The sequence below is a fragment of the Tachypleus tridentatus genome, chromosome 13 (genome assembly GCF_004210375.1).
Source record: "Tachypleus tridentatus isolate NWPU-2018 chromosome 13, ASM421037v1, whole genome shotgun sequence".
Taxonomy (NCBI): domain Eukaryota; kingdom Metazoa; phylum Arthropoda; class Merostomata; order Xiphosura; family Limulidae; genus Tachypleus; species Tachypleus tridentatus.
Genome location: NC_134837.1, coordinates 108,912,290 through 108,919,879, shown reverse-complemented (window position 1 = coordinate 108,919,879; position 7,590 = coordinate 108,912,290). Strand labels below are relative to the sequence as shown.

The 7,590-nt window shown below is 36.0% G+C and overlaps 1 protein-coding gene across 3 annotated transcripts in view; it reads left to right on the top strand.

Annotated features, from left to right (window-relative positions):
* Positions 1–6,394: 6,394 nt before the first annotated feature.
* The window catches only part of LOC143236592 (uncharacterized), a 138,876-nt gene continuing 137,680 nt past the window's right edge, over positions 6,395–7,590 (top strand). Inside the window, exon 1 of one of the 3 annotated variants that reach the window (XM_076474885.1) lies at positions 6,395–6,873. The gene's annotated coding sequence lies outside the window, so the exon portion shown is untranslated. The remainder of the gene's footprint in view (positions 6,874–7,590) is intronic. The other 2 variants (XM_076474884.1, XM_076474883.1) reach the window with 2 other exon arrangements.

Below are 7,590 nucleotides of genomic sequence, written 5' to 3'. Positions count from 1 at the left end.
TTTAACTGACGATCCAACTCAGTAACGCAGGCTCATTTTTATCGTGCTTTTTTATAATACCAACAATAATATTCTAAAATTCATATTCTAAGAATATGAATCTGGATATAACATGAATAGATCAGGTTCAGTATTAAGAAATCCATAAGAAAATTTATAGGCTTTAAAACGTCGAATTTCAAGTTTATACAGGGGTAGTGTGTGGAACAATGTAGAATAATTTGTTACAATATGTCAAAAGCATGTTGGCCCAGCATGACCAAGCGTGTTAAGGGTCGTGGGTTCGAATCCCCGTCGCGCCAAACATGCTCGCCCTTTCAGCCGTGGGGGCGTTATAATGTGACGGTCAATCCCACTATTCGTTGGTAAAAGAGTAGCCCAAGGGTTGGCGGTGGGTGGTGATAACTAGCTGCCTCCCCTCTAGTCTTACACTGCTAAATTAGGGACGGCTAGCACAGATAGCCCTCGAGTAGCTTTGTGCAAAATTCAAAACAAACAAACAAAAGCATTGTAATAACGTATGCTGAAGTAGGATCAAGACACTGTATATTGTAAAAATATGGTAGATGTATTGCTAGCTCAGTGTTTGAGACAAGTTTAGTATGTACACATATTTATTTACAGTGAAGCAGTAGTGTATGTTCAAACCTTAAATCACTATCATGGTAGCTATTTCAATATCGCAGTAAGTAAAAACACACCCAGTGTTTAGTTATTGGATATTATGTTAGCTTAGCTAAAATATTCAGAACGCGTAGTGTATTTGTAACAGTATAGTAGTAGTGCACATAAACTTTCAAGTCTATGTAGTGTGTGTGAGAATAACGTATGTAGACTTTAAGGCCATTGTAGTTTATATTGTTACGATGTAGTATACGTAAACGGCCAGATCTGTGAAGTGTGTAACATTACAGTATACGTGTACATTTCAAGTTATTGCACTGTATATTATTACAATACGGATAGTATTATATGTAAAAGAGTTCAGGTCATTGTAGCCTATATCATTACACAGTAGTAGTGAATGCTAAAAATCAGGTCAATATCGTGCATATTACCACTCTATGGATGGCAATATATGTAAATCTTTATATTAGTGTCAGCGAAGTGTATATTATTACAGGGTGGAAGAGTGTGTTCAAAATACTCACTTCTGTGCATGTATGCAGGTATCTATTAAGTTTATAAAACCTGCGACCTAGAGACCTGATTAACTGCTAACATTTCTATAATATTGATGTATTAATAGATCGACTGAGAACAGAGAGTGAAGTGAAAAAGATGGCCTCCTTCCCATTTCCTTTATTTGGAAGAACACCGTCCTAATTTCTATATACAGTTCAGTTTGGTTAACTTTATCATAGGTCTTAATGTTGTGTCTGAGTTAGAAAACGGAAACTTAGTTAAGGTTTTTGTTGAAGTATTCGAGTGGAACCGGATGCTCATATGTTTATCTTTCTTTGATGGTCCTTCAACGCCATCTTTTATCTCCTTACGCTCTTCGTTCTGTCATCTTCATCTAGTTTTCCACTGAATGTAGTACTTCTGCTACGGCAGAATCTATTTTTTCAAAACTTAAGTATATCTTTATAAACAGAAAGTACAACTTTCTGTTCGGTGATAAGAAAAAAAAGTTTCCATATGTCGTCGTCGTAAGTGTATTACGTTTCACTGATGCAATAGTCCCATGTTCAAAGAGCTGTTTCTAATGATCTGGAGTTAGATAGGCCAAACTAACAGGTGGACGGGTAAGCTTAAAGAAATCCATTTTTATCTCAATGTGTCAACGAACATAGTTTTGATCAAAAGTTGTAAGCCTTTTCTTGTTAATATAAAATTTAGTGAAAATTTCACCAAAGTTTTATAACTGAATACAATTGTTAGATTACTTTGTCAGTCTTTAGGTTTTAGTTAAAATAGATAATAAAAAATGAAATATAAATGAAAACGATTTATGTTAAACTAAAAAGTTATGAATAGTTAATTTTATACCACCACTACTTTGTTTATATACAACATTGGAAATCATTATAAAAACAATGAATAAGATTGGTATAAAATGCAAATATCACGTAATTGCTCCCGCCCCTGTGTTGTATGAAAATGAACTATACTAAAGTCTAATCACGTGTCGATAGTTTACACTATCACTCTTATTAGCTATCGTGCAATTAGTTTTGTAATGACGCATCTGCACAATAAGTACACGCAGTAATACTATTCTTAGCAGTAGTGTGGTATTACACTCGAGGCTTCAAGGACAGAAGTGCCACGTAACAGATGTTTATAAACCAATGTTTTAAGTGATAAGGACTGCTTCATGCAATAGGCTTACGTCAAATTTTATATGTTAATAAGAACTATAGGGAAATTGTAGAAATGGTACTTGAAAGTGATATTGTTGATAATAAAAGTGATAGAGGTTGAAAGCCCAAGTCTTAAAAAGTGATAATAATTGTTTGTTTTGGAATTTCGCACAAAGCTATTCGAGAGCTATCTGTGCTAGCCGTCCCTAATTTAGCAGTGCAAGACTAGAGGGAAGGCAGCTAGTCATCACCACCCGCCGCCAACTCTTGGGCTACTCTTTTACCAACGAATAGTGGGATTGACCGTACATTATAACGCCCCCACGGCTGAAAGGGCGAGCATGTTTGGCGCGACCGGGATGCGAACCCGCGACCCTCAGATTACGAGTCGCACGCCTTAACACGCTTGGCCATGCCGGGCCAGTGATAATAATAGCTCAGTGTAAATGTTCTACATTATACATGAAATTCCAGAAGAAATGTATGTAAAGGTGTAGATATTACCCCTAGAATATTAATATACATTTAGCACACAATGGCCTCGCTGGCTGAGTAGCTAGTACTCAATAACCAATAATTAGGAAAGATATCAATACTAGTAGGATGAAATAGACATTACACTAAAAACAGTTGAACCAGTAAAGCTGTAGCAAGATGCTATTCAGTTGAATGTCAATGCAATTTATTTGGAAACAATGAATGATAGTTTTATGGTATCACGATCAACTTATAACACTGACATTGAAGCATATTTTGGGAAAATACAAGTATGGCATCTCAGCCAATAGTGTTGGTAATTGATATAAAATTGATGGCACCTTGACTGCAGACAGGTACAATCAGATTATTTTCCATCATGTGTTTCTCTACGAAATATGATCTGTTTGTTAGAGGTTCCCAGACATTTAACAAATGTGATGAAACGATAGCTGATAAGAAAAAAAGAGACCGATGAAATACTCGTTACAATGCCTAGACCTACATAAAGTCCCGATATGATTACTATTGAAGCTGTTTGGTCTTATATGCAAACCAAGAAGCTCAAACGGCAATAAAAAAAATTTACTGAATTGTGCGGAATAATACAGGCATTTGGAACAATATTTCATTTTATGTTGAAAAAACTTATGTTAACATAGAAGTAATAGGTATTGTTCTGCCTAAAGCAAATACGTTGTTGTTTTGAATTAAGCACAAAGCTACACAATGGGCTATCTGTGCTCTGCCCACCACGGGTATCGAAACCCGGTTTTTAGCGTTATAAGTCCGCAAACATACCGCTGAGCCACTGGGGGACAAGCAGATACGATACTAATGTTTTGTATAAATTATTCGATATTACTTTGTATATGATGTAATGATATATTGTTCTAAATAGATTGACCACGAAGTTACTTGTTTGTGACTTCTTAATGTAACAACTTTGCGTGACCTTGTTTAACCTGGTGATTAGGGCACTTGTCTCGCATTTTGCGAGTCGCGAACTCATATTTTGTTACCTAACATTCTCGTCTTTTTAATCACGGCGGTGTTATAATGTAACTGTAAACACACTATTCATTGGTAAAGATTATCCCAGTAGATGTAGGTGAATGTTGTTGACTAGCGGCTTTCCTTTAAATCTATCACTTCAAAATTATAGATTGCTAGTGCAGGTAACCCTGATGTTAGATTTGGGTAAAAACCATAAAGAAACAAATAATCACCTTTACATTTTCATCATTATTGCCAATACTCTCTATTGCTTGTTAATCTTTTATTCAGCATATTTTCTTTGTTAAGTGTAGCATTTAAATGCATATAGTAGGTACACGTTTGTTGTTAGTATCATATAGTACCTTTGCGCGAAAAACAAACCAAAATATCATATAGTTCATTGAAGGCCTTTTGGATTACTGATAACTGAATTCTGATGTTGAAAGTCTCCAGATTTACTAATGCCACTGACGAACTGTTACAACTCTCACAAAATATTTAGTGTGCGCTTAAAATTCATGGATTGCGTGAAGAATAAGATACAAATTTCACTGACAAAACTAAAAATACGAGATCTGTTCAAAAAATACGCGGACTGACGTCATAAAACAAAATGTACTTTATTTAAAACTTACAGATCTGGGACCCCTTTATAGTACTCTCCTCCCCAACGCACACACTTATCCCAACGGTGTTTCCACTTGTTGAAACAGTCCTGGTACGCTTCTTTTGTAATGTCCTCCAGCTCCTTCGTCGCATTTGCCTTAATCTCGGGAATCGTCTCAAATCTTCTTCCTTTCAAGGATCTTTTGAGTTTGGGGAACAAGAAAAAATCGCAAGGAGCAAGGTCAGGTGAGTAGCGGGGGTGGGGAAGAACAGTGATCGAGTGTTTGGCCAAAAACTCACGAGTTCTGAGGGCTGAATTTCGCAGCAACGCGGTGCATCTTCAATTTTTCGGTCAAAATCTCGTAACAAGATCAACTTATATCCCACACTCTTCAGCAAGCTCCCTGACAGTCAGACGTCGATTTGCCCGCACCAAGGTGTTGATTTTGTCGACGTGTGGGTCGTCAGTTGACGTGGAAGGACGTCCAGGACGCTCATCATCTTCAATGGACTGTCGAACATCCTTAAAACGTTCATGCCACTTGAAACATGCCGTACGCTTCATAGCAACTTCACCGTAAGCCGTGTTAAGCATAGCAAAAGTTTCAGTCGCAGATTTTCCAAGTTTAACACAAAATTTCACAGCAAGTCGTTGCTCCTTCAGGTCATTCATTCTGAAATCCGCCAAACGAAAAAATCGCACTTCACTTAAAACCGTGTAGCTAATACACAAATGAAGATATCTGCAATCGGGAAATGGCGACATAATCAGCTGATCTGTGCAAACCTAGCGACACCAAGCGGATTCCCCTGGAACCAACTGGAGCCGCGCAATTCAAACAGTCCGCGTATTTTTTGAACAGCTCTAGTAGATAAGTTATTATAAAGCTTCCAGAAGATCGATTAAGAATATGTAAAAAGTTAAACAATTTAACTGGATAATTTGTAAAAATCCTACAAAGTAGATTAATAATAGATAAAAGTTAAACATTGTAGATGGAGAATCTGTAGAGTTTACTCAGCGAATGATGAACGTGTAAAGGTGAACGAAAAGTTGGAAAAGTTATGAGCTACTTGAAGAATAGGTAAATGTAACCAAAAGGTAATTAAATAATATATAAATATTCTACATAATAGTTAAAGGTTATAATAAGATGAAGGAAGAGAAGTTAAAGTAAAGATGAAGAACAGGGATATATAATTATAAAGTAACGAACGAATAGATAAAAGATTTTGCAAGTAAGTTGAAAAATAAGTAAATGAATAATAACTGTAAATTCCGCAAAGTGTGTGAAATATTGTTATTTCTTTTTATTAAACAGATTTTAGTGTGTGAAATATTGTTATTTATTTTTTTATTAAACAGATTTTCTAGAGTATAAGTGCGAATGCTATTCAGCTTCGCTTGTATATGGTATCTCAAATATTTCTGTTTGTTTGTTTTGAATTTCGCGCAAAGCTCCAGAAGGGCTATCTGCACTAGCCGTCCCTAATTTAGCAGTGTAAGATTAGAGGGAAGGCAGCTAGTCATCACTACCCACCGCCAACTCTTGGGCTACACTTTTACCAACGAATAGTGAGATTGACCGTGACTTATAACGTCCCCACGGCTGAAAGGGCGAGCATGTTTAGTGTGACTGGGATTCGAACCCGCAACAAAGATTTCTAGTGTAAACTGTTTATATGACGAAACATGAATCTCGATCTCGTATGTTTTCATTATTACTTTTATTGTAACAAAAGTAAAAGGAAAATATGTGTCATTGATTTTTGTATCAACTTAGCAAACGCGTTCATGGTTTAAAAAAACAACAACTCATTTTTAAAAGTGTTTGGTGGGCTTTTCTCATGTTGGTATTTCGTCATTTCTGGTTAAGTCAACATGTTATTCGAACTTTCAGCCTGAGTTTCGTTTCTTTTTATTTTAATTGCATCATTTTATAGTAATTCCATACATTTTACACATTCATTGTCATTGTTATTTTTTTCTCTAACCTTATTAATTCTTACCGACAAGTTATGTGGTTGTTAGAGAAGAATGTTGTGTGTTTTTGGTAAATTGCCAAAAGCAGCAGGCAGTGGAGAAATCTAATTGTCACTACCCGCTGGTTTAATACTTCCAACACACGCGTGGAAGTGGCGGGAACAGATAACCAATGTCGCTGTCCCCAGTCATTCATTGTATTGCGGAGAACGAGCCAATCATAATGTTCCAACATACACCATGCTTTGACTGTTTTTTTCTTTTGTCCAAGTCTAAGACAACTCAGCCACCCATCCCGTATTTCACTATTAATAATGATCCACCCGTCAGCGACACGTCTTGCGCAAGGTAAGCCTGACGTCACCTACTGGACAGTCATTTTCTCTTCGTGAAACAGAATTATCCAAAACAAAGTTTTTCGCTAAAACAGATGAGCGAATTCCCAATGAGGAGGTAGCTCAAAGAAAAACGTCTGTTATAAATTCACGGTAACTTTCGTAAGTAAGTACACATTATTTTTATATCACCTAATGATTATGGCATTGTGAAATATCAGTATAATAGAAAGTAAAACACTTTATATTTTTATCTAACTATTGTTTATACAAGAAATGTGTCAGAGTTTGTTGATAGAAATGTAATTGTGTAAATATACAAATTGAGATAGAAATAACATAAAACTGAACATTTCACCCTCAGAGAAAGAGACAACAAAAATTGGACAATTCACACACAGAGACAGCGACAACAAAAACTGGACTATTCACACACAGGAGAGAGACAACATAAAACTGGACTATTCACAAACAGGAGAGAGACAACATAAAACTGGACAATTCACACACAGAAAGAAAGTCAGCATAAAACTGGACAATTCACACACACAGAGAGAGACAACATAAAACTAGATAATTCACAGAGAGAGAGAGAGACAACATAAAACTGGACAAGTCACACCATATTTTATTATTTCTAATTGATCTTTTTTGAAGTGCTAACGAATGTTCTTTTTTTTTTACGCTAATTGAAAATAAGAACTGATGGTGATTTATACGCTATTTTTATTCGTAACTATTTTATATTTTCATTCATTGTTTATAAATTTGAAGTTCCTAACACTTTCAACAAGACTAAATCTGCAGCTCAAGACGAACAATCGCCGACTTGTTATCTCCACCACCGTAGGTGGTAGAAAAGAGTAGCCCAAGAATTGGCGGT